The sequence below is a fragment of the Crinia signifera genome, chromosome 19 (assembly GCF_055691185.1).
Source record: "Crinia signifera chromosome 19, ASM5569118v1, whole genome shotgun sequence".
Taxonomy (NCBI): Eukaryota; Metazoa; Chordata; class Amphibia; order Anura; family Myobatrachidae; genus Crinia; species Crinia signifera.
In genome coordinates this window covers 135,696,168-135,721,144 of record NC_139226.1, presented here as the reverse complement: position 1 = coordinate 135,721,144, position 24,977 = coordinate 135,696,168, and the positions used below count along the sequence as shown (strand labels likewise).

The following is a 24,977-nucleotide window of genomic DNA, read 5'->3' as shown; positions in this document are numbered from 1 at the left end:
TGCCTGCATGCATTAGCTCCGTCCCAGCCCTCTGCTTTGTTGTACTATCTCATCAATAGCTCCGAGTCCGAGCATAATGAGTGAGGGTGGACTGTGTCGCAGCCTCCCTGGATGAGGGACAGGGAGAGACAACTACTCCATTATTCCGTCAGGCAGAGGACTTCGTTATCTTCTGCAGGAGCACTGCTTACAGGTGAAGGGCAGAGATTAGTGGACAGTGATTGCACAGGGGGTAGGGTGCATTGTTGCACGTCCGGCAAACTCTGATGTATACTGCTTCTGAATTTGCTGCAGGTGCAGTAGCAGAATTGTATGCCAAACATGTAATCCCTCCCTTCTGCCCCTGCCTGACAACTCTCAGTCACTCTCTGCCCAAATCAGCTCTTTCCTGACACTACTTTTGCTGAATCGTCCCCTCCTGTCACTCACCATGACCCTGCCCCTAACACTAAATCTCCGCCCCTCCTCTACTCTGTCTAACCATTCTACTGTCACTCATCATGACCTCACCCTGAGTACCCGCCCCCTCCTCAACACTGTGTGACCATAATATTGTCACTCATAATGACCTGCCCCCTCACCCTCAGTCCCCACCCCTCCTCTGCCCTGTCTAAAAGTCCGTACACACGGAACGATGTCCATAACATTCCGACATCGTTCACAAGTGTATCGAATTGTTCATTGTGCGTACAAATGGAACAAATTGATACACAACAAAATATTTGTCTATGATCTCCTGCATCGATAACTATTCGTGGGTACACGCATCGTTAACGATGCACAGAACGAGTTGAACAATTGGTCATTCCAATCGATCGGGAACGCCCATATTGGGCTTCAAATCGTTCTGAAATCATTCCATGTGTACCCAGCTTTACCTCTCAAGTCTAAACTATTCCCCATATACACATTCTACTCCTCCTACATATGTCCCCTTCCCATACATATATACACCGCCTCTCCATATACACGTCCTACCCCTCCTACATATGTCTCCTTCACATACACATACTCATACATACATATATATATATATATATATACATGTTCTACTTCACATACATATATATACAGCCCCTCCCCATATGCCCGTTTTACCCCTCCTACATATGTCTGATGTTTTTTTATTTATTTATTAACAGTTTCTTATATAGCGCACACATATTCCACAGCACTTTACAGAGAATATTTTAACATTCACATTAGTCCTTGCCCCAGTGGAGGTTACAATCTATATTCCCTACCACATGTACACGCACACAGACATTCTAGGGTTAAATTTTGTTGGAAGCCAATTAGCCTACCAGTATATTTTTGGATTGTGGGAGGAAACCAGAGTACCCGGAGGAAACCCACGCAAGTACCGGGAGAATATACAAACTCTGCACATGGTGGGAATCAAACCCATGACCTCAGAGCTGTGAGACAGTAATGCTATAACCATTACACCGTCCATGCTGCCATGTTCGACACCTCCTACACATGTCCCCTTCCCATACATATACACACCCCCTCCCCATACAGTATATACATCCTACCCATACATGATGGCAGCCCGGGTGATGCAACTATTATGCACCAGAAGACTTTGCTGATTTATTGTAAATGAGACACTTGTATATTGTGTGGGTGACTGAGTGCATATAGAGCACAACGGAACATGGTTCGGGAAAAAGCTGCAGCCGCTATACTGTAACATTTTGTAGACATCAAGACACTAATGGGGCCACACACGTATCAATTTAGGGGCATTTTCTAAGTGCTATCACTAGATCGCCTAAAAAATGCCCCTACATCGCTCCATGTGTGGTGACAGGCAGCGGCTCCCGGGGGGCTGCCCATCCGCAGCATGGTGCTCCACGGCTGCACGGCTTAGCCAGGAGCGAGGAGACAGGTATGACCGAGCGGCTGAAGGACCTCTTTCACGCCGTGCAGATAGGGTTCTGCTGCAGTGCATCCTCGCAGGTCTTATCCCTTGTCATTTTATTGTATATAGTGGGTGTCCCGTTATATATGCTGTATATACCCTGAACCCACACCACCCGCTGTGTGTACACTGTCCCCCCCAGTGCCCGCCGTGTGTACGATGCCCCCCCCGCGGTGCCCCCTTGTGTATACTGCCCCCCCCACTACCCCCATATGTATCCTGCCCCCCCAGTATGCCCGTGTGTACGCTGCCCCCCCCCCAGTGCCCCCCGTGTGTATGCTGTGCCCCCTGTGTGTACTCTGTCCCCACCAGTGACCCCAATGTGTACGCTGCCCCCCACTGCCCCCACGTGTGTACGCTGTCTCCCCCTGTGAACCCCGTGTGTACGCTGTACCCCCCCAGTGCACCCCGTATGTACGCTGTCCCCCCAGTGCCCCCCGTGTGTACGCTGCCCCCCCCAGTGCCCCCCATATGTACATTGTCCCCCTGTGTGTACACTGTGCCCCCCGTGTGTGCACTGTCCCCTTCCCAGTGCCCACCGTGTGTGCGCTGTTCCCCTCCCAGTGCCCTCCGTGTGTAGGCCGTGCCCCCCTCCGTGTGTAGGCCGTGCCCCCCTCCGTGTGTAGGCCGTGCCCCCCTCCGTGTGAATGCTGTGCCCTTCAATATTATTATTATTATGTTTCCTGCCCAGACGCTGACCATCCCATGGTACTGCCGGGACTGAGGCGCTTCCATAGCCTGCGGACCAGATTCAGGCGCTTCCGTGAGTTGCCTCCGCCAGCGGGAAGGCAGAAAGAAGCCACCCTGGTCATCAGAGGAGCAGCTGCACCAAGGTAAATCCGTCCCCCCCACTGTCCCTGTGTGTACCCTGTCCCCCACCTCACTGTCCCTGTATGTACCCAGCGCCCCCGTGTGTACGCTGTCCCCCCCCAGTGCCCCGTGTGTACGCTGTCCCCCCCAGTGCCCCCGTGTGTACGCTGTCCCCCCCCCCAGTGCCCCCGTGTGTACGCTGTCCCCCCCCCCAGTGCCCCCGTGTGTACGCTGTCCCCCCCAGTGCCCCTGTGTGTACGCTGTGCCCCCGTGTGTACGCTGTCGTCCCCCCAGTGTGTACGCTGTCGTCGTCCCCAGTGCCCACCGTGTGTACTCTGTCCACCCTCAGTGCCCCCCGTGTGTACGCTGTGCCCCCTTAGTGCATCCCCCCATGTGTACGCTGTCCCCCCTCAGTGCCTCCCCGTGTGTATGCTGTGCCCACCTCCCGTGTGTATGCTGTGCCCACCCCCGTGTGTATGCTGTGCCCACCCCCTGTGTGTATGCTGTGCCCACCCCCTGTGTGTATGCTGTGCCCACCCCCTGTGTGTATGCTGTGCCCACCCCCTGTGTGTATGCTGTGCCCACCCCCTGTGTATGCTGTGCCCACCCTCCCGTGTGTATGCTGTGCCCACCCTCCCGTGTGTATGCTGTGCCCACCCCCCGTGTGTATGCTGTGCCCACCCCCCGTGTGTATGCTGTGCCCACCCCCCGTGTGTACGCTGTGCCCACCCCCCGTGTGTACGCTGTGCCCACCCCCCGTGTGTACGCCGTGCCCACCCCCTGTGTGTACGCCGTGCCCACCCCCGTGTGTACGCCGTGCCCACCCCCCCTGTGTACGCCGTGCCCACCCCCCCTGTGTACGCCGTGCCCACCCCCCCTGTGTACGCCGTGCCCACCCCCCGTGTGTACGCCGTGGGCTCCCCCCGTGTGTACGCTGTGCCCCCCGTGTGTACGCTGTGCCCCCGTGTGTACGCTGTGCTCCCCGTGTGTACGCTGTGCTCCCCGTGTGTACGCTGTGCTCCCCGTGTGTACGCTGTGCCCCCCCGTGTGTACGCTGTGCCCCCCGTGTGTACGCTGTGTCCCCCGTGTGTACGCTGTGTCCCCCCTCTGTGTGTACGCTGTGTCCCCCCTCTGTGTGTACGCTGTGTCCCCCCTCTGTGTGTACGCTGTGTCCCCCCTCTGTGTGTACGCTGTGTCCCCCCTCTGTGTGTACGCTGTGTCCCCCCTCTGTGTGTACGCTGTGTCCCCCCTCTGTGTGTACGCTGTGTCCCCCCTCTGTGTGTACGCTGTGTCCCCCCTCTGTGTGTACGCTGTGTCCCCCCTCTGTGTGTACGCTGTGTCCCCCCTCTGTGTGTACGCTGTGTCCCCCCTCTGTGTGTACGCTGTGTCCCCCCTCTGTGTGTACGCTGTGTCCCCCCTCTGTGTGTACGCTGTGTCCCCCCTCTGTGTGTACGCTGTGTCCCCCCTCTGTGTGTACGCTGTGTCCCCCCTCTGTGTGTACGCTGTGTCCCCCCTCTGTGTGTACGCTGTGTCCCCCCTCTGTGTGTACGCTGTGTCCCCCCTCTGTGTGTACGCTGTGTCCCCCCTCTGTGTGTACGCTGTGTCCCCCCTCTGTGTGTACGCTGTGTCCCCCCTCTGTGTGTACGCTGTGTCCCCCCTCTGTGTGTACGCTGTGTCCCCCCTCTGTGTGTACGCTGTGTCCCCCCTCTGTGTGTACGCTGTGCCCATCCCGTGTGTGCGCTGTGCCCCCCCCCGTGTGTGCGCTGTGCCCCCCCCGTGTGTACGCTGTGCCCCCCCCGTGTGTACGCTGTGCCCCCCCGTGTGTACGCTGTGCCCCCCCCCCGTGTGTACGCTGTGCCCCCCCCCCCGTGTGTACGCTGTGCCCCCCCGTGTGTACGCATTATTATTATTATTATTGTTATTGTAATAATTATTATTATTATATTTAATACACCCAGACTCTGTCCTCCCCATGCTGCCGCCGGGACTCGTCGGGACCAGGTTCAGCCGCTTCCACAGCCTGCAGCCCTAACAGTCTGGTGAAGCCCCGACGTTGAGTTGCCTCCGCCACCCGGAAGAAAGAAAGCAGCCACATGGGCCATCAGAGGAGCAGCTGCACCCAGGTAAATCCATCCCCCCACTGTCCCTGTATGTACCCTGTCCCCTATCCCCACTATCCCTGTGTGCACCATGTCCCCCACACCACTATCCCTGTGCATATCTTTTCCCCCATCACTGTCCCTGTATGTACCCTGTCCCCCCAGTGCCCGCCGTGTGTACGCTGTCCCCCCCAGTGCCCGCCGTTTGTATGCTGCCCCCCGTGTGTACTGTCCCCCCTGTACTGCAGCTGCACCCAGGTAAATCCGTTCCCCCACTGTCCCTGTGTGTACCCTGTCCGCCAGCCCACTATCCCTGTATGTACCCTGTCCCCCACCCCACTATCCCTGTGTGTGCCCTGTCCCCCCCAGTGCCCATGTGTACGCTGTCCCCTCCCCAGTGTCCCCCGCGTGTACGCTGTCCCCTCCCCAGTGTCCCCCGCGTGTACCCTGTTCCCTCCCCATTGTCCCCCGCGTGTACGCTATCCCCTCCCCAGTGTCCCCCGCGTGTACGCTGTCCCCTCCCCAGTGTCCCCCGCGTGTACGCTGTCCCCTCCCCAGTGTCCCCCGCGTGTACGCTGTCCCCTCCCCAGTGTCCCCCGCGTGTACGTTGTCCCCTCCCCAGTGTCCCCCGCGTGTACGCTGTCCCCTCCCCAGTGTCCCCCGCGTGTACGCTGTCCCCTCCCCAGTGTCCCCCGCGTGTACGCTGTCCCCTCCCCAGTGTCCCCCGCGTGTACGCTGTCCCCTCCCCAGTGTCCCCCGCGTGTACGCTGTCCCCTCCCCAGTGTCCCCCGCGTGTACGCTGTCCCCTCCCCAGTGTCCCCCGCGTGTACGCTGTCCCCTCCCCAGTGTCCCCCGCGTGTACGCTGTCCCCTCCCCAGTGTTCCCCGCGTGTACGCTGTCCCCTCCCCAGTGTCCCCCGCGTGTACGCTGTCCCCTCCCCAGTGTCCCCCGCGTGTACGCTGTCCCCTCCCCAGTGTCCCCCGCGTGTACGCTGTCCCCTCCCCAGTGTCCCCCGCGTGTACGCTGTCCCCTCCCCAGTGTCCCCCGCGTGTACGCTGTCCCCCCCAGTGCCCCCGTGTGTATACACTGTCCCTCCCCCGGTGCCCCCATATGTACGCAGTCCTTCCCCCAGTGCCCCCTGTGAGTACGCAGTCCCCCCATTGCCCCCCATGTGTACGCAATACCCCCAGTGTGTACGCTGCCCACCCAGTGCCCCCCGTGTGTACGCTGTCCCCATCCCAGTGCCCCCCGTGAGTATGCTGTCCCCCTTCCAGTGCCCCCTGTGTTTACAATGTGATCCTGCCCCCATGTGTACGCTGTCATCCCCCACAGTGCCCCCGTGTGTACACTGTGCCCCCCCATTTGTGTACGCTGTGCCCGCCCGTGTGTACGCTGTCCCCCCCCCAGTGCCCGCCCGTGTGTACGCTGTCCCCCCCCAGTGCCCGCCCGTGTGTACGCTGTCCCCCCCCAGTGCCCGCCCGTGTGTACGCTGTCCCCCCCCCAGTGCCCGCCCGTGTGTACGCTGTCCCCCCCAGTGCCCACTCGTGTGTACGCTGTCCCCCCCAGTGCCCGCTCGTGTGTACGCTGTCCCCCCAGTGCCCCCCGGTGTGTATGCTGCCCCCCCAGTGCCCCCCATGTGTACACTGCCCCCCAATGCCCCTGTGTGTATGCTGTTGCCCCTGTGTGTGTATGCTGCCCCCCCCAGTGCCCCCATGTGTGTGTACGCTGTCCCTCCCTCAGTGCCCCCATGTGTTTACGCTGTCCCTCCCCCAGTGCCCCCCGTGTGTATGGAGTCCTCCCAGTGCTCCCCGTGTGTACGCTGTCCCCCTCCAGTGCCCACATGTGTACGCTGTCGTCCCCCACAGTGACCCCATGTGTACACTGTGCACCCCCATTTGTGTACGCTGCCCCCCCTGTGTGTACGCTGTGCCCCCGTGTGTATGCTGTCCCCCCCAGTGCCATCCCGTGTGTACGCTGTCCCCTCCAGTGCCCCCCCGTGTGTACGCTGTCCCCCCAGTGCCCACCCATGTATACGCTGTCCCCCCCAGTGCCCGCCCGTGTGTACGCTGTCCCCCCAGTGCCCCCCGTGTGTACGCTGTCCCCCCAGTGCCCCCCATGTGTATGCTGCCCCCCAGTGCCCCCGTGTGTACGCTGCCCCCCCCAGTCCCCCCCATGTGTACACTACCCCCCGTGCCCCCTGTGTGTATGCTGTTGCCCCTGTGTGTGTATGCTGTCCCCCCCAGTGCCCCCGTGTGTGTATACGCTGTCCCTCCCCCAGTGCCCCAATGTGTATGCAGTCCCCCCAGTGCCCCCTGTGTGTACGCTGACCCCCAGTGCCCCCCGTGTGTACGATGTGCCCCTCATGCGTAAGCTGTGCCCCCTTATGTGTACCTCGTGTGTACATTGTCCTCCTTCAATGCCCTATAGTAAAGCTTCTACACTCTGGGTGTCCTGCTTATTGCCAGGGGTTTCATGGGATGGATGTCTTGCCTGTTGACAGGGGTTTCACAGGTGTCATACTCAATGCCAGGGGTTTGTAATTCTTGTGGCCAGGGGTAATGTTCATTGCCAGGTGTGTGTTATCATTAAACATTTAAATACATCCAATGTTTATTCTTACAGTGAAATTTTAGATTTCTGAATTAAAAAAATAAATTGAAAAAAGCTATGAAATTCCATTGACAAAAAACCTTACGGTTTCACATGTCCCATTAAGGCTTCTTACACATGATCTCACATTTCTGAAACCTGTTGTAACTCTTCCACTCAAACGCCAAAAAGCAATGAAATTCCGATCATTAAGGCTGACGCCTTAATGGACGTGTTCCTTGCGCAATACAGATATGGTACGCCATCACAGCCTGTGGGTAAGTGCAGATTCAGCACTCTCACAGAGTGAGATTGCTGTCACTCACACAATGGTGGAGCTGCTAATTCACAGATTTGTGTGCTCATTGGAATACACACATGCAGTCTATGCAACTGAAGGTCTGAGCAGTAAACAGAGCCGAGAGGATGGGGTAAAAGTGGTGTTGATTGGGGTAGGAGGCAGTGTGGTGCAGATGGGGAGGAATACATATGTGTAGATGGTAGGAAGGCTAAGCAGCACTAAAGGGGGACTAACGAAGCAGATGGGTGGAAAACAGTGGCACAGATTGGGGAAGGTAAGACAGAGTGATGCGATTGGGTGGGAAACAGAGGAGCAGTTGGAGGAAAGAGCACTGATGGGGGAGGGGGTTTGGAGCAAAGGGGATAAAAGGAAAACAGAGCAGTACAGATGGAGAGGGGAGACAGCAGTACAGATGGAAGGACACTGTCATGGATGAGGCAGGCAGAGCAGCCTGGATGGAGGGGGAGACAGAGTATCACTAATAGAGGTGAAGCCAGTGGCACAGATAGAAGGAAACAGTCGCATCTGTGTGGAAAGACAGGGCAGGGCAGATGGGAAAAGACACATTGGTGCAGATGAGGGAATACACACAGCAGTAGGTATCGGGGAAGACAGAGCAGCCTGAAGGCGTATAGGAGAAGAAAGTGTAGATGCATAGTAGTTGGGAGTATTCTAGTTTTTGCAATTATGAAAGATGTTTCTGGTAACTGTATGTGAATACTAAATGAAATGGATATATGTAGTGAGTGTGAAAGATGTTGGCCTCTCAGTGGGATAGTTCTAGTAATAGAGTTTATTCTAGCACTCGCCATCTTTGAAAGCCCATACAGTTCCTCTACCCTGTCTGGGGTGTTGCTGTTTGCTGTAGTGTTTCTAGCACAGGTCTGGTTTGCAGTGCTGATATACACATCACACTGTGCTAGAAGCACTACAGCAGACAGCTACACCCCAGGCAGGGAAGAGGAACTGCATGGGTTTTCAAAGATGGCGGGTGCTAGAATGAACACTATAGTAACTCAGTGGTATAGACAGTGTTAGATGATTGGGGGTACCTATTAGGATGAGTGCGCCACATAACTGCTCAGACCTTCAGTTGCATAGACTGCATGTGTGTATTCCAATGAGCACACAAATCTGTGAATTAGCAGCTCCACCATTGTGTGAGTGACAGCAATCTCACTCTGTGAGAGTGCTGAATCTGCACTTACCCACAGGCTGTGATGGCGTACCATATCTGTATTGCGCAAGGAACACGTCCATTAAGGCGTCAGCCTTAATGATCGGAATTTCATTGCTTTTTGGCGTTTGAGTGGAAGAGTTACAACAGGTTTCAGAAATGTGAGATCATGTGTAAGAAGCCTTAATGGGACATGTGAAACCGTAAGGTTTTTTGTCAATGGAATATATATATATATATATATATATATATATATATATATATATATATATATATATATATATATATATATATAAATCCTGGGGATGGCACTCCAGTCGATACATGTGCTATAAAATTGGTAAATATCCGGTGCCTTCCTTAACAAGGGCGAGCAGAGTCCCCTCTGGATACAAATACGTGTGGGCGGCGGCACTCAGAAATAAATGCGAGACAGCAGGCAATGTGGGGTGCCGACGTTTCAAAGCCCGCAGGCTTTTTTATCAAGGTGCTGGTGAACAAGAGGGCAATGTGAATGGCTTACCTTTATTCCAGGCAGCACGCCGTCCATGACTCCAAGTGCTCTGTGATTGGTCCCCACAGTTCGGGCCCCCTCCGTGCCTCTGACACGCTAGCCGAGACGGAGTGACGTCATCCACATGCGCCCTCCCGACCGGACGTGGACTGGAGTCATGGACGGCGTGCTGCCCAGAATAAAGGTAAGCCATTCACATTGCCCTCTTGTTCACCAGCACCTTGATAAAAAAGCCTGCGGGCTTTGAAACGTCGGCACCCCACATTGCCTGCTGTCTCGCATTTATTTCTGAGTGCCGCCGCCCACACGTATTTATATATATATATATATATATAGACATTGGATGGGCTCTGCACACACTAAACTAACTGATAACAAATAGTGGAGACCTGGTTCATGAATTGATCAATGCATTTAAGCCTGCAGCCCCCGTCAAGGGACCCCACTGTTCTGCAGGTCCTACCACTATCGCTGAAAATGGCTGCAATACACATAGCTATCACATCAATGTTTGATACCAGGCATGCTATCAGGTCTGAAGCTCACAGCAGACTTTGCTTTTATAGGTGAGCAGCTACCAACACACCTGTCACTAATCATCTAGGGAAATGGCTAACACAAGCTATGGAATCTTAGTTAAAAACAGGGTGCATGAGAGAATGTGACCACAATAAGACTAATTTAAAAAAAAATTAATCTAATAAACAATATATACACTTAACATCGGCACTCACCTTTCCTAGTTTTGGGGTGCCCTATGGCTTGTGACCACATTGTTTAAACAGACATTGGATGGGCTCTGCACACACTAAACTAACTGATAACAAATAGTGGAGACCTGGTTCATGAATTGATCAATGCATTTAAGCCTGCAGCCCCCGTCAAGGGACCCCACTGTTCTGCAGGTCCTACCACTATCGCTGAAAATGGCTGCAATACACATAGCTATCACATCAATGTTTGATACCAGGCATGCTATCAGGTCTGAAGCTCACAGCAGACTTTGCTTTTATAGGTGAGCAGCTACCAACACACCTGTCACTAATCATCTAGGGAAATGGCTAACACAAGCTATGGAATCTTAGTTAAAAACAGGGTGCATGAGAGAATGTGACCACAATAAGACTAATTTAAAAAAAAAAATTAATCTAATAAACAATATATACACTTAACATCGGCACTCACCTTTCCTAGTTTTGGGGTGCCCTATGGCTTGTGACCACATTGTTTAAACAGACATTGGATGGGTTCTGCACACACTAAACTAACTGATAACAAATAGTGGAGACCTGGTTCATGAATTGATCAATGCATTTAAGCCTGCAGCCCCCGTCAAGGGACCCCACTGTTCTGCAGGTCCTACCACTATCGCTGAAAATGGCTGCAATACACATAGCTATCACATCAATGTTTGATACCAGGCATGCTATCAGGTCTGAAGCTCACAGCAGACTTTGCTTTTATAGGTGAGCAGCTACCAACACACCTGTCACTAATCATCTAGGGAAATGGCTAACACAAGCTATGGAATCTTAGTTAAAAACAGGGTGCATGAGAGAATGTGACCACAATAAGACTAATTTAAAAAAAAAATTAATCTAATAAACAATATATACACTTAACATCGGCACTCACCTTTCCTAGTTTTGGGGTGCCCTATGGCTTGTGACCACATTGTTTAAACAGACATTGGATGGGCTCTGCACACACTAAACTAACTGATAACAAATAGTGGAGACCTGGTTCATGAATTGATCAATGCATTTAAGCCTGCAGCCCCCGTCAAGGGACCCCACTGTTCTGCAGGTCCTACCACTATCGCTGAAAATGGCTGCAATACACATAGCTATCACATCAATGTTTGATACCAGGCATGCTATCAGGTCTGAAGCTCACAGCAGACTTTGCTTTTATAGGTGAGCAGCTACCAACACACCTGTCACTAATCATCTAGGGAAATGGCTAACACAAGCTATGGAATCTTAGTTAAAAACAGGGTGCATGAGAGAATGTGACCACAATAAGACTAATTTAAAAAAAAAATTAATCTAATAAACAATATATACACTTAACATCGGCACTCACCTTTCCTAGTTTTGGGGTGCCCTATGGCTTGTGACCACATTGTTTAAACAGACATTGGATGGGCTCTGCACACACTAAACTAACTGATAACAAATAGTGGAGACCTGGTTCATGAATTGATCAATGCATTTAAGCCTGCAGCCCCCGTCAAGGGACCCCACTGTTCTGCAGGTCCTACCACTATCGCTGAAAATGGCTGCAATACACATAGCTATCACATCAATGTTTGATACCAGGCATGCTATCAGGTCTGAAGCTCACAGCAGACTTTGCTTTTATAGGTGAGCAGCTACCAACACACCTGTCACTAATCATCTAGGGAAATGGCTAACACAAGCTATGGAATCTTAGTTAAAAACAGGGTGCATGAGAGAATGTGACCACAATAAGACTAATTTAAAAAAAAATTAATCTAATAAACAATATATACACTTAACATCGGCACTCACCTTTCCTAGTTTTGGGGTGCCCTATGGCTTGTGACCACATTGTTTAAACAGACATTGGATGGGCTCTGCACACACTAAACTAACTGATAACAAATAGTGGAGACCTGGTTTATGAATTGATCAATGCATTTAAGCCTGCAGCCCCCGTCAAGGGACCCCACTGTTCTGCAGGTCCTACCACTATCGCTGAAAATGGCTGCAATACACATAGCTATCACATCAATGTTTGATACCAGGCATGCTATCAGGTCTGAAGCTCACAGCAGACTTTGCTTTTATAGGTGAGCAGCTACCAACACACCTGTCACTAATCATCTAGGGAAATGGCTAACACAAGCTATGGAATCTTAGTTAAAAACAGGGTGCATGAGAGAATGTGACCACAATAAGACTAATTTAAAAAAAAAAATTAATCTAATAAACAATATATACACTTAACATCGGCACTCACCTTTCCTAGTTTTGGGGTGCCCTATGGCTTGTGACCACATTGTTTAAACAGACATTGGATGGGCTCTGCACACACTAAACTAACTGATAACAAATAGTGGAGACCTGGTTCATGAATTGATCAATGCATTTAAGCCTGCAGCCCCCGTCAAGGGACCCCACTGTTCTGCAGGTCCTACCACTATCGCTGAAAATGGCTGCAATACACATAGCTATCACATCAATGTTTGATACCAGGCATGCTATCAGGCCTGAAGCTCACAGCAGACTTTGCTTTTATAGGTGAGCAGCTACCAACACACCTGTCACTAATCATCTAGGGAAATGGCTAACACAAGCTATGGAATCTTAGTTAAAAACAGGGTGCATGAGAGAATGCGACCACAATAAGACTAATTTAAAAAAAAAATTAATCTAATAAACAATATATACACTTAACATCGGCACTCACCTTTCCTAGTTTTGGGGTGCCCTATGGCTTGTGACCACATTGTTTAAACAGACATTGGATGGGCTCTGCACACACTAAACTAACTGATAACAAATAGTGGAGACCTGGTTCATGAATTGATCAATGCATTTAAGCCTGCAGCCCCCGTCAAGGGACCCCACTGTTCTGCAGGTCCTACCACTATCGCTGAAAATGGCTGCAATACACATAGCTATCACATCAATGTTTGATACCAGGCATGCTATCAGGTCTGAAGCTCACAGCAGACTTTGCTTTTATAGGTGAGCAGCTACCAACACACCTGTCACTAATCATCTAGGGAAATGGCTAACACAAGCTATGGAATCTTAGTTAAAAACAGGGTGCATGAGAGAATGTGACCACAATAAGACTAATTTAAAAAAAAATTAATCTAATAAACAATATATACACTTAACATCGGCACTCACCTTTCCTAGTTTTGGGGTGCCCTATGGCTTGTGACCACATTGTTTAAACAGACATTGGATGGGCTCTGCACACACTAAACTAACTGATAACAAATAGTGGAGACCTGGTTCATGAATTGATCAATGCATTTAAGCCTTGACGGGGGCTGCAGGCTTAAATGCATTGATCAATTCATGAACCAGGTCTCCACTATTTGTTATCAGTTAGTTTAGTGTGTGCAGAGCCCATCCAATGTCTGTTTAAACAATGTGGTCACAAGCCATAGGGCACCCCAAAACTAGGAAAGGTGAGTGCCGATGTTAAGTGTATATATTGTTTATTAGATTAATTTTTTTTTAAATTAGTCTTATTGTGGTCACATTCTCTCATGCACCCTGTTTTTAACTAAGATTCCATAGCTTGTGTTAGCCATTTCCCTAGATGATTAGTGACAGGTGTGTTGGTAGCTGCTCACCTATAAAAGCAAAGTCTGCTGTGAGCTTCAGACCTGATAGCATGCCTGGTATCAAACATTGATGTGATAGCTATGTGTATTGCAGCCATTTTCAGCGATAGTGGTAGGACCTGCAGAACAGTGGGGTCCCTTGACGGGGGCTGCAGGCTTAAATGCATTGATCAATTCATGAACCAGGTCTCCACTATTTGTTATCAGTTAGTTTAGTGTGTGCAGAGCCCATCCAATGTCTGTTTAAACAATGTGGTCACAAGCCATAGGGCACCCCAAAACTAGGAAAGGTGAGTGCCGATGTTAAGTGTATATAATGTTTATTAGATTAATTTTTTTTTTAAATTAGTCTTATTGTGGTCACATTCTCTCATGCACCCTGTTTTTAACTAAGATTCCATAGCTTGTGTTAGCCATTTCCCTAGATGATTAGTGACAGGTGTGTTGGTAGCTGCTCACCTATAAAAGCAAAGTCTGCTGTGAGCTTCAGACCTGATAGCATGCCTGGTATCAAACATTGATGTGATAGCTATGTGTATTGCAGCCATTTTCAGCGATAGTGGTAGGACCTGCAGAACAGTGGGGTCCCTTGACGGGGGCTGCAGGCTTAAATGCATTGATCAATTCATGAACCAGGTCTCCACTATTTGTTATCAGTTAGTTTAGTGTGTGCAGAGCCCATCCAATGTCTGTTTAAACAATGTGGTCACAAGCCATAGGGCACCCCAAAACTAGGAAAGGTGAGTGCCGATGTTAAGTGTATATATTGTTTATTAGATTAATTTTTTTTTAAATTAGTCTTATTGTGGTCACATTCTCTCACGCACCCTGTTTTTAACTAAGATTCCATAGCTTGTGTTAGCCATTTCCCTAGATGATTAGTGACAGGTGTGTTGGTAGCTGCTCACCTATAAAAGCAAAGTCTGCTGTGAGCTTCAGACCTGATAGCATGCCTGGTATCAAACATTGATGTGATAGCTATGTGTATTGCAGCCATTTTCAGCGATAGTGGTAGGACCTGCAGAACAGTGGGGTCCCTTGACGGGGGCTGCAGGCTTAAATGCATTGATCAATTCATGAACCAGGTCTCCACTATTTGTTATCAGTTAGTTTAGTGTGTGCAGAGCCCATCCAATGTCTGTTTAAACAATGTGGTCACAAGCCATAGGGCACCCCAAAACTAGGAAAGGTGAGTGCCGATGTTAAGTGTATATATTGTTTATTAGATTAATTTTTTTTTAAATTAGTCTTATTGTGGTCACATTCTCTCATGCACCCTGTTTTTAACTAAGATTCCATAGCTTGTGTTAGCCATTTCCCTAGATGATTAGTGACAGGTGTGTTGGTAGCTGCTCACCTATAAAAGCAAAGTCTGCTGTGAGCTTCAGACCTGATAGCATGCCTGGTATCAAACATTGATGTGATAGCTATGTGTATTGCAGCCATTTTCAGCGATAGTGGTAGGACCTGCAGAACAGTGGGGTCCCTTGACGGGGGCTGCAGGCTTAAATGCATTGATCAATTCATGAACCAGGTCTCCACTATTTGTTATCAGTTAGTTTAGTGTGTGCAGAGCCCATCCAATGTCTGTTTAAACAATGTGGTCACAAGCCATAGGGCACCCCAAAACTAGGAAAGGTGAGTGCCGATGTTAAGTGTATATATTGTTTATTAGATTAATTTTTTTTTTAAATTAGTCTTATTGTGGTCACATTCTCTCATGCACCCTGTTTTTAACTAAGATTCCATAGCTTGTGTTAGCCATTTCCCTAGATGATTAGTGACAGGTGTGTTGGTAGCTGCTCACCTATAAAAGCAAAGTCTGCTGTGAGCTTCAGACCTGATAGCATGCCTGGTATCAAACATTGATGTGATAGCTATGTGTATTGCAGCCATTTTCAGCGATAGTGGTAGGACCTGCAGAACAGTGGGGTCCCTTGACGGGGGCTGCAGGCTTAAATGCATTGATCAATTCATGAACCAGGTCTCCACTATTTGTTATCAGTTAGTTTAGTGTGTGCAGAGCCCATCCAATGTCTGTTTAAACAATGTGGTCACAAGCCATAGGGCACCCCAAAACTAGGAAAGGTGAGTGCCGATGTTAAGTGTATATATTGTTTATTAGATAAATTTTTTTTTTAAATTAGTCTTATTGTGGTCACATTCTCTCATGCACCCTGTTTTTAACTAAGATTCCATAGCTTGTGTTAGCCATTTCCCTAGATGATTAGTGACAGGTGTGTTGGTAGCTGCTCACCTATAAAAGCAAAGTCTGCTGTGAGCTTCAGACCTGATAGCATGCCTGGTATCAAACATTGATGTGATAGCTATGTGTATTGCAGCCATTTTCAGCGATAGTGGTAGGACCTGCAGAACAGTGGGGTCCCTTGACGGGGGCTGCAGGCTTAAATGCATTGATCAATTCATGAACCAGGTCTCCACTATTTGTTATCAGTTAGTTTAGTGTGTGCAGAGCCCATCCAATGTCTGTTTAAACAATGTGGTCACAAGCCATAGGGCACCCCAAAACTAGGAAAGGTGAGTGCCGATGTTAAGTGTATATATTGTTTATTAGATTAATTTTTTTTTTAAATTAGTCTTATTGTGGTCACATTCTCTCATGCACCCTGTTTTTAACTAAGATTCCATAGCTTGTGTTAGCCATTTCCCTAGATGATTAGTGACAGGTGTGTTGGTAGCTGCTCACCTATAAAAGCAAAGTCTGCTGTGAGCTTCAGACCTGATAGCATGCCTGGTATCAAACATTGATGTGATAGCTATGTGTATTGCAGCCATTTTCAGCGATAGTGGTAGGACCTGCAGAACAGTGGGGTCCCTTGACGGGGGCTGCAGGCTTAAATGCATTGATCAATTCATGAACCAGGTCTCCACTATTTGTTATCAGTTAGTTTAGTGTGTGCAGAGCCCATCCAATGTCTGTTTAAACAATGTGGTCACAAGCCATAGGGCACCCCAAAACTAGGAAAGGTGAGTGCCGATGTTAAGTGTATATATTGTTTATTAGATTAATTTTTTTTTTTAAATTAGTCTTATTGTGGTCACATTCTCTCATGCACCCTGTTTTTAACTAAGATTCCATAGCTTGTGTTAGCCATTTCCCTAGATGATTAGTGACAGGTGTGTTGGTAGCTGCTCACCTATAAAAGCAAAGTCTGCTGTGAGCTTCAGACCTGATAGCATGCCTGGTATCAAACATTGATGTGATAGCTATGTGTATTGCAGCCATTTTCAGCGATAGTGGTAGGACCTGCAGAACAGTGGGGTCCCTTGACGGGGGCTGCAGGCTTAAATGCATTGATCAATTCATGAACCAGGTCTCCACTATTTGTTATCAGTTAGTTTAGTGTGTGCAGAGCCCATCCAATGTCTGTTTAAACAATGTGGTCACAAGCCATAGGGCACCCCAAAACTAGGAAAGGTGAGTGCCGATGTTAAGTGTATATATTGTTTATTAGATTCATTTTTTTTAAATTAGTCTTATTGTGGTCACATTCTCTCATGCACCCTGTTTTTAACTAAGATTCCATAGCTTGTGTTAGCCATTTCCCTAGATGATTAGTGACAGGTGTGTTGGTAGCTGCTCACCTATAAAAGCAAAGTCTGCTGTGAGCTTCAGACCTGATAGCATGCCTGGTATCAAACATTGATGTGATAGCTATGTGTATTGCAGCCATTTTCAGCGATAGTGGTAAGACCTGCAGAACAGTGGGGTCCCTTGACGGGGGCTGCAGGCTTAAATGCATTGATCAATTCATGAACCAGGTCTCCACTATTTGTTATCAGTTAGTTTAGTGTGTGCAGAGCCCATCCAATGTCTGTTTAAACAATGTGGTCACAAGCCATAGGGCACCCCAAAACTAGGAAAGGTGAGTGCCGATGTTAAGTGTATATATTGTTTATTAGATTAATTTTTTTTTAAATTAGTCTTATTGTGGTCACATTCTCTCATGCACCCTGTTTTTAACTAAGATTCCATAGCTTGTGTTAGCCATTTCCCTAGATGATTAGTGACAGGTGTGTTGGTAGCTGCTCACCTATAAAAGCAAAGTCTGCTGTGAGCTTCAGACCTGATAGCATGCCTGGTATCAAACATTGATGTGATAGCTATGTGTATTGCAGCCATTTTCAGCGATAGTGGTAGGACCTGCAGAACAGTGGGGTCCCTTGACGGGGGCTGCAGGCTTAAATGCATTGATCAATTCATGAACCAGGTCTCCACTATTTGTTATCAGTTAGTTTAGTGTGTGCAGAGCCCATCCAATGTCTGTTTAAACAATGTGGTCACAAGCCATAGGGCACCCCAAAACTAGGAAAGGTGAGTGCCGATGTTAAGTGTATATATTGTTTATTAGATTAATTTTTTTTTTAAATTAGTCTTATTGTGGTCACATTCTCTCATGCACCCTGTTTTTAACTAAGATTCCATAGCTTGTGTTAGCCATTTCCCTAGATGATTAGTGACAGGTGTGTTGGTAGCTGCTCACCTATAAAAGCAAAGTCTGCTGTGAGCTTCAGACCTGATAGCATGCCTGGTATCAAACATTGATGTGATAGCTATGTGTATTGCAGCCATTTTCAGCGATAGTGGTAGGACCTGCAGAACAGTGGGGTCCCTTGACGGGGGCTGCAGGCTTAAATGCATTGATCAATTCATGAACCAGGTCTCCACTATTTGTTATCAGTTAGTTTAGTGTGTGCAGAGCCCATCCAATGTCTGTTTAAACAATGTGGTCACAAGCCATAGGGCACCCCAAAACTAGGAAAGGTGAGTGCCGATGTTAAGTGTATATATTGTTTATTAGATTAATTTTTTTTTTTAAATTAGTCTTATTGTGGTCACATTCTCTCATGCACCCTGTTTTTAACTAAGATTCCATAGCTTGTGTTAGCCATTTCCCTAGATGATTAGTGACAGGTGTGTTGGTAGCTGCTCACCTATAAAAGCAAAGTCTGCTGTGAGCTTCAGACCTGATAGCATGCCTGGTATCAAACATTGATGTGATAGCTATGTGTATTGCAGCCATTTTCAGCGATAGTGGTAGGACCTGCAGAACAGTGGGGTCCCTTGACGGGGGCTGCAGGCTTAAATGCATTGATCAATTCATGAACCAGGTCTCCACTATTTGTTATCAGTTAGTTTAGTGTGTGCAGAGCCCATCCAATGTCTGTTTAAACAATGTGGTCACAAGCCATAGGGCACCCCAAAACTAGGAAAGGTGAGTGCCGATGTTAAGTGTATATATTGTTTATTAGATTAATTTTTTTTTTAAATTAGTCTTATTGTGGTCACATTCTCTCATGCACCCTGTTTTTAACTAAGATTCCATAGCTTGTGTTAGCCATTTCCCTAGATGATTAGTGACAGGTGTGTTGGTAGCTGCTCACCTATAAAAGCAAAGTCTGCTGTGAGCTTCAGACCTGATAGCATGCCTGGTATCAAACATTGATGTGATAGCTATGTGTATTGCAGCCATTTTCAGCGATAGTGGTAGGACCTGCAGAACAGTGGGGTCCCTTGACGGGGGCTGCAGGCTTAAATGCATTGATCAATTCATGAACCAGGTCTCCACTATTTGTTATCAGTTAGTTTAGTGTGTGCAGAGCCCATCCAATGTCTGTTTAAACAATGTGGTCACAAGCCATAGGGCACCCCAAAACTAGGAAAGGTGAGTGCCGATGTTAAGTGTATATATTGTTTATTAGATTAATTTTTTTTTTTAAATTAGTCTTATTGTGGTCACATTCTCTCATGCACCCTGTTTTTAACTAAGATTCCATAGCTTGTGTTAGCCATTTCCCTAGATGATTAGTGACAGGTGTGTTGGTAGCTGCTCACCTATAAAAGCAAAGTCTGCTGTGAGCTTCAGACCTGATAGCATGCCTGGTATCAAACATTGATGTGATAGCTATGTGTATTGCAGCCATTTTCAGCGATAGTGGTAGGACCTGCAGAACAGTGGGGTCCCTTGACGGGGGCTGCAGGCTTAAATGCATTGATCAATTCATGAACCAGGTCTCCACTATTTGTTATCAGTTAGTTTAGTGTGTGCAGAGCCCATCCAATGTCTGTTTAAACAATGTGGTCACAAGCCATAGGGCACCCCAAAACTAGGAAAGGTGAGTGCCGATGTTAAGTGTATATATTGTTTATTAGATTCATTTTTTTTAAATTAGTCTTATTGTGGTCACATTCTCTCATGCACCCTGTTTTTAACTAAGATTCCATAGCTTGTGTTAGCCATTTCCCTAGATGATTAGTGACAGGTGTGTTGGTAGCTGCTCACCTATAAAAGCAAAGTCTGCTGTGAGCTTCAGACCTGATAGCATGCCTGGTATCAAACATTGATGTGATAGCTATGTGTATTGCAGCCATTTTCAGCGATAGTGGTAGGACCTGCAGAACAGTGGGGTCCCTTGACGGGGGCTGCAGGCTTAAATGCATTGATCAATTCATGAACCAGGTCTCCACTATTTGTTATCAGTTAGTTTAGTGTGTGCAGAGCCCATCCAATGTCTGTTTAAACAATGTGGTCACAAGCCATAGGGCACCCCAAAACTAGGAAAGGTGAGTGCCGATGTTAAGTGTATATATTGTTTATTAGATTAATTTTTTTTTAAATTAGTCTTATTGTGGTCACATTCTCTCATGCACCCTGTTTTTAACTAAGATTCCATAGCTTGTGTTAGCCATTTCCCTAGATGATTAGTGACAGGTGTGTTGGTAGCTGCTCACCTATAAAAGCAAAGTCTGCTGTGAGCTTCAGACCTGATAGCATGCCTGGTATCAAACATTGATGTGATAGCTATGTGTATTGCAGCCATTTTCAGCGATAGTGGTAGGACCTGCAGAACAGTGGGGTCCCTTGACGGGGGCTGCAGGCTTAAATGCATTGATCAATTCATGAACCAGGTCTCCACTATTTGTTATCAGTTAGTTTAGTGTGTGCAGAGCCCATCCAATGTCTGTTTAAACAATGTGGTCACAAGCCATAGGGCACCCCAAAACTAGGAAAGGTGAGTGCCGATGTTAAGTGTATATATATATATATATATATATATATATATATATATATATATATATATATATATATTTATATAGCGTGGGAATAAGCGGCACTCAGAGGCTGTACAAACGGTGAAACCAAGTGGAATATTTATTCCATGTGCAGAGACCATACGTTTCGGAGCTCGCAGGCTCCGTCGTCAGTGGAGTGTAAGCGTTGTGCTTACACTCCACTGACGACGGAGCCTGCGAGCTCCGAAACGTATGGTCTCTGCACATGGAATAAATATTCCACTTGGTTTCACCGTTTGTACAGCCTCTGAGTGCCGCTTATTCCCATGCTACATTCCTTGAGGATTCACACCCTCCTGCAAGAGGGCACCGGAGCAAGCCATCTGGGCATCACCTCTAGTCCTGAGTGCCGGCCTCCTTGTTCTATATATATATATATATATATAATGTCCGGAATTAGTTTTACAAGTTCTATTTTTCCCTACGTAATGATAATGGTCGGACACTTCTGCATTAAGCGGTTCATTGGGTGGAAGTGATGCCGCTGTAATTGATTTCAGTGACACGCACATTTCCGAACGTATTGCTGTAACATCTATTCCGATCATTCCTGGGAGGTGGATCGCCCCCGCACTTGCGGTCCAGTGGGTGGGGGTGACGCCGACCCTGGTGGTCTGTGTGGATGCGCTAATTCTAAAGTGGCGATTTTGACTATATTTGTTTCCCCCGGACGTTGGACTTAGTGTGCCATTTCCGCCTTTGCGGCTCATTGGGCGGACATGACATGAACATAGTTCCCAATAGCAGATGTTTACATTACTTGTGCTCCCGCCCCGATAAGGATGTGATCAATGTTACGTTAAGAAGCACTTCCACAGTACTGCAGGTATGCGTTCCAGCTGCCGGGAATCTGATTGGTTAGCCAGTGAGAACGATCTAGATCCATTAATGTGTTTCTAATGGCTTCTCATTTAATCTATGCTCATTCTAGAACATTTCTTATGTGGTGATTCAACTTAGTCTAACTCTCTTTACTCTATTAAGTTTATGTCACCTGTATTCTCATTTGACAACTTCCTGTTTATCTATGTAGATTATGTAACCCCGAAGGTATTGCCCAGATACCGATTCATAGGTGGACATGCCGATTTATAATATACTTATATACTGCTTTTTTAAATTATATCTTGATTTATTATATTTGTACTATTTGTTTTATTTATATTGGTCTGTCTCCCAGTCTTTTTATATGCTTTTTGTACACAATAAGTACTTTATATTCTCAATGAGGCTATCCAGTATCAATTAGTGAGGGTACTTAAAGCCGGTCCTTGGCCTCTAACAGTCACCATGAAAAAGCTGCCCCTTAAGAGACAGCTAAACGTGTTGGTGATACATCTGGGACCTGATCTGGCAATCTCCACTTTACCTGCCCACTCATCTGGACTTTGCTGCTACTTTTCCCCCCCATTTGGAGCACTTTACTATTTTCAAGCACAAGCGCACTTTAAAGAGGATCCCCTTGGTTCTACAAGTCCAGCATTGGATTGGGACACCTCCAGCAGTCATCTTGGCTTACTTTCAAGCACAAGCCCACTTTAGAGAGGATCCCCCTTGGTATTACAAGTCCACCATTGGATTGCGACACCACCAGCGGTCTTTTTGGATTACAATTGCACTCCATTTTGAGTATTTGACTGTCTAGAGCAGGTTATACCATATTTATTATTGATCCAGGTCCCAGTGTTATATTATTGTTTTTATTTTATATACATAAATGAATTGTGTTTATTTTTTAATGAAACATGCATTTAACTGCTATACTTGTCAAAATCATTAATTGAGCGCTGCATTTCTTTTCTTTTTAGCATTTCATTTTAAGGGATCTGACTAATCTCTACTGCAGCTGCTTTTATTGAGCAATCAGCCTTGATAAGCGCTCTATGCTGTTTTTACTGTACTTTTCTTCCTGCTCAATTTCCTGCCTGAACCTTCTGCCACTTTCTCTTCATTTTCTCAAGATTTTTTTCCTCCTCCCACTCTGCTACCTCTTCTTCTGTTCCTATCCACTCACAAGTAAGTAGAGCTCTTTATCCTGTGCTCATCCCAACATTATATAAAATCTGTAACGTATTTCTCTTTTCTGGTATCTTTTATTCATGTTTCAGGATTGCAGTTATTACTCCCATTCTGAAAATACACAGGTTTTGTGCATGGGAGTGGGGTAGTGCTGCAGCTTCACCTATCTGCCGATGTGACAATGATTAATGGTGCTGAGCATGAGGTGCCAAGGCACACTGATTACACAAGTGTGCAGTGCATTACTGGGAGTTGACTAAGTCCCATGACACTTTGCACCAGAGGGCAGAGGCTGAGATGTTTGTGCTGAGCTCTGATTGGTGGAGCTTATTACATGCTTCTCAGGCCCATGGAGAACAGCAGCAGCAACCTAGTCATGGGAGGGTTTTTAATCAGAGGCAGTACTGGGACTGTGAGGTCTCCTACAGAGTAAGGTGCAGAGGGACAAACACAGGCTTTTCAAGTGGTATGTATTTATGTGTGTGTGTATATATAATCTATCTATCTATCTATCTATCTATCTATCTATCTATCTATCTATCTATCTATCTATCTATCTATCTATCTATCTATCTATCTATCCCCTGCAGTTGCCCATTGACCAAGTTTATACTGCCTTTACTCTGTGTTTTGACAGTGTAATATTCCCCCATGCAGTTTGTGGCCAGTAATGACAAGTGCAAGGGGGCCCCCCTGTCTAAAGTGCCCCGGGCCCCCGAAAGCTTAATCTGGCACTGCCTGTATTCTACCATATATATATATGGTACTTTTTCTTAAAACACAAGTCAATAAACTAAACTACACCAACAGTGGCGTAACTAGAAATGTAGTTCCCCCCTGCCAAAAAAATCCTGGCACCCCCCAACACACTGACGGAGCACGTATACACTGACAGCGCAGGTACAGAATGAACAGTACCGTGCAGGCTCTCTCCAGTGACTGGTGGCCGCAGGGCCGGTGCTAGCAGAGCCGGCGCTACCCACTCAGCAGAGAATGCAAAGCAGGTAGGCACCGGGCAGGAGAGGCGCTATCCCTGCTGTACATCCCCTGCTGTCTCTGTGTGTGGCTGCTGGCTGCTGCGCCTGTCACACTGCAGGGCACGCAGCAGCGCAGGAGGCACAGAGCTCCCTCCAGACAGGCTCCTAAACATCAGGTCACAGGTCAGCATTGCGGATGAAAGGGGCGGGGCTACACGGGTGGAGGGGGCGGGACTACATGGAGCAGAAGGGGCGGGGAGAGGATGAGCTGCCAGGATACTAAAGTGTCATATGGGCATTATGGTGCATGGCATATTGTGTAAGGGGCATCATGATGTGTGGCATAATGTATCATTTGCATTACTATGTGTGGTATAATGTGTAATGGGCATTGAGGTGTGAAGCATAATGTGTTATGGGGATTACGGTGTAATTGGTATTTTTATGTGACCACGCCCCTTCCCCGTGAAGCCATGCTCCTACATTTTTGCACGCGCCTATGACGCAAACTCTCCCTGTTTTTTAACTCATGGCACCAAAATGGCTAGTTACAGCTGTGTAAGGTGAATATTATTGTGCTACTGTATGGTGTAATTTGAAATAGGAGTACTATTGTGTGGCCATTCCCCTTCCTTGTGAGTTCTTTCTTTCTGTGTGCACTGTCCCTTTGTAAAGCTTGGATGGGCGCAAATTTATAGTTACCCCCTAGCACCTGCCCTTTTCATAAAGGGACAGTGCACACAAATAAAGGGTGTAGTAATAGTATTAGTAGTACGTTTATTTATAAGGCGCCACAAAGTGTCCGCAGCGCTGTACATAGCAAACAAAAAAACAAATTACAAGGTAACGTACAGGGTGTGTTGATGAAATACAGCATAAATAGGGGTATAGCTAATAGAACTAAAAATCAGCATCAGTTCAGAAGTAGGTGTTGAAATTGTCGAGGAGACAGAAGATGAAGTAGAGGAAGGGAAGAACAGGACAGGAGCATAGGTGAGGTAAAGAGGTAGGGTGAGTACGTGAGGAAGGAGGACCCTACTCATAAGAGATAACAGACTAAAAGGAGGTGGGTGGACGAACGAACAACAATAGGATAAGTAGTATCATAAGGAATAGGCATAGCCCAATTTAATTACAC

The 24,977-nt window shown here is 47.7% G+C and overlaps 1 long non-coding RNA gene across 2 annotated transcripts; it reads left to right on the top strand.

The window, feature by feature from the left end:
• Positions 1-22,826, top strand: LOC146042189 (uncharacterized). 2 transcript variants are annotated; one of them, XR_014463779.1, is made up of 4 exons: positions 1-193; positions 2,619-2,760; positions 4,696-4,860; positions 22,652-22,826. It is a non-coding gene; the product is annotated as an uncharacterized LOC146042189 (long non-coding RNA). The 2 variants fall into 2 exon arrangements; XR_014463778.1 differs by lacking the exon at positions 22,652-22,826 and having other exon boundaries at positions 4,696-5,281.
• The last annotated feature ends 2,151 nt before the right edge of the window (positions 22,827-24,977 follow it).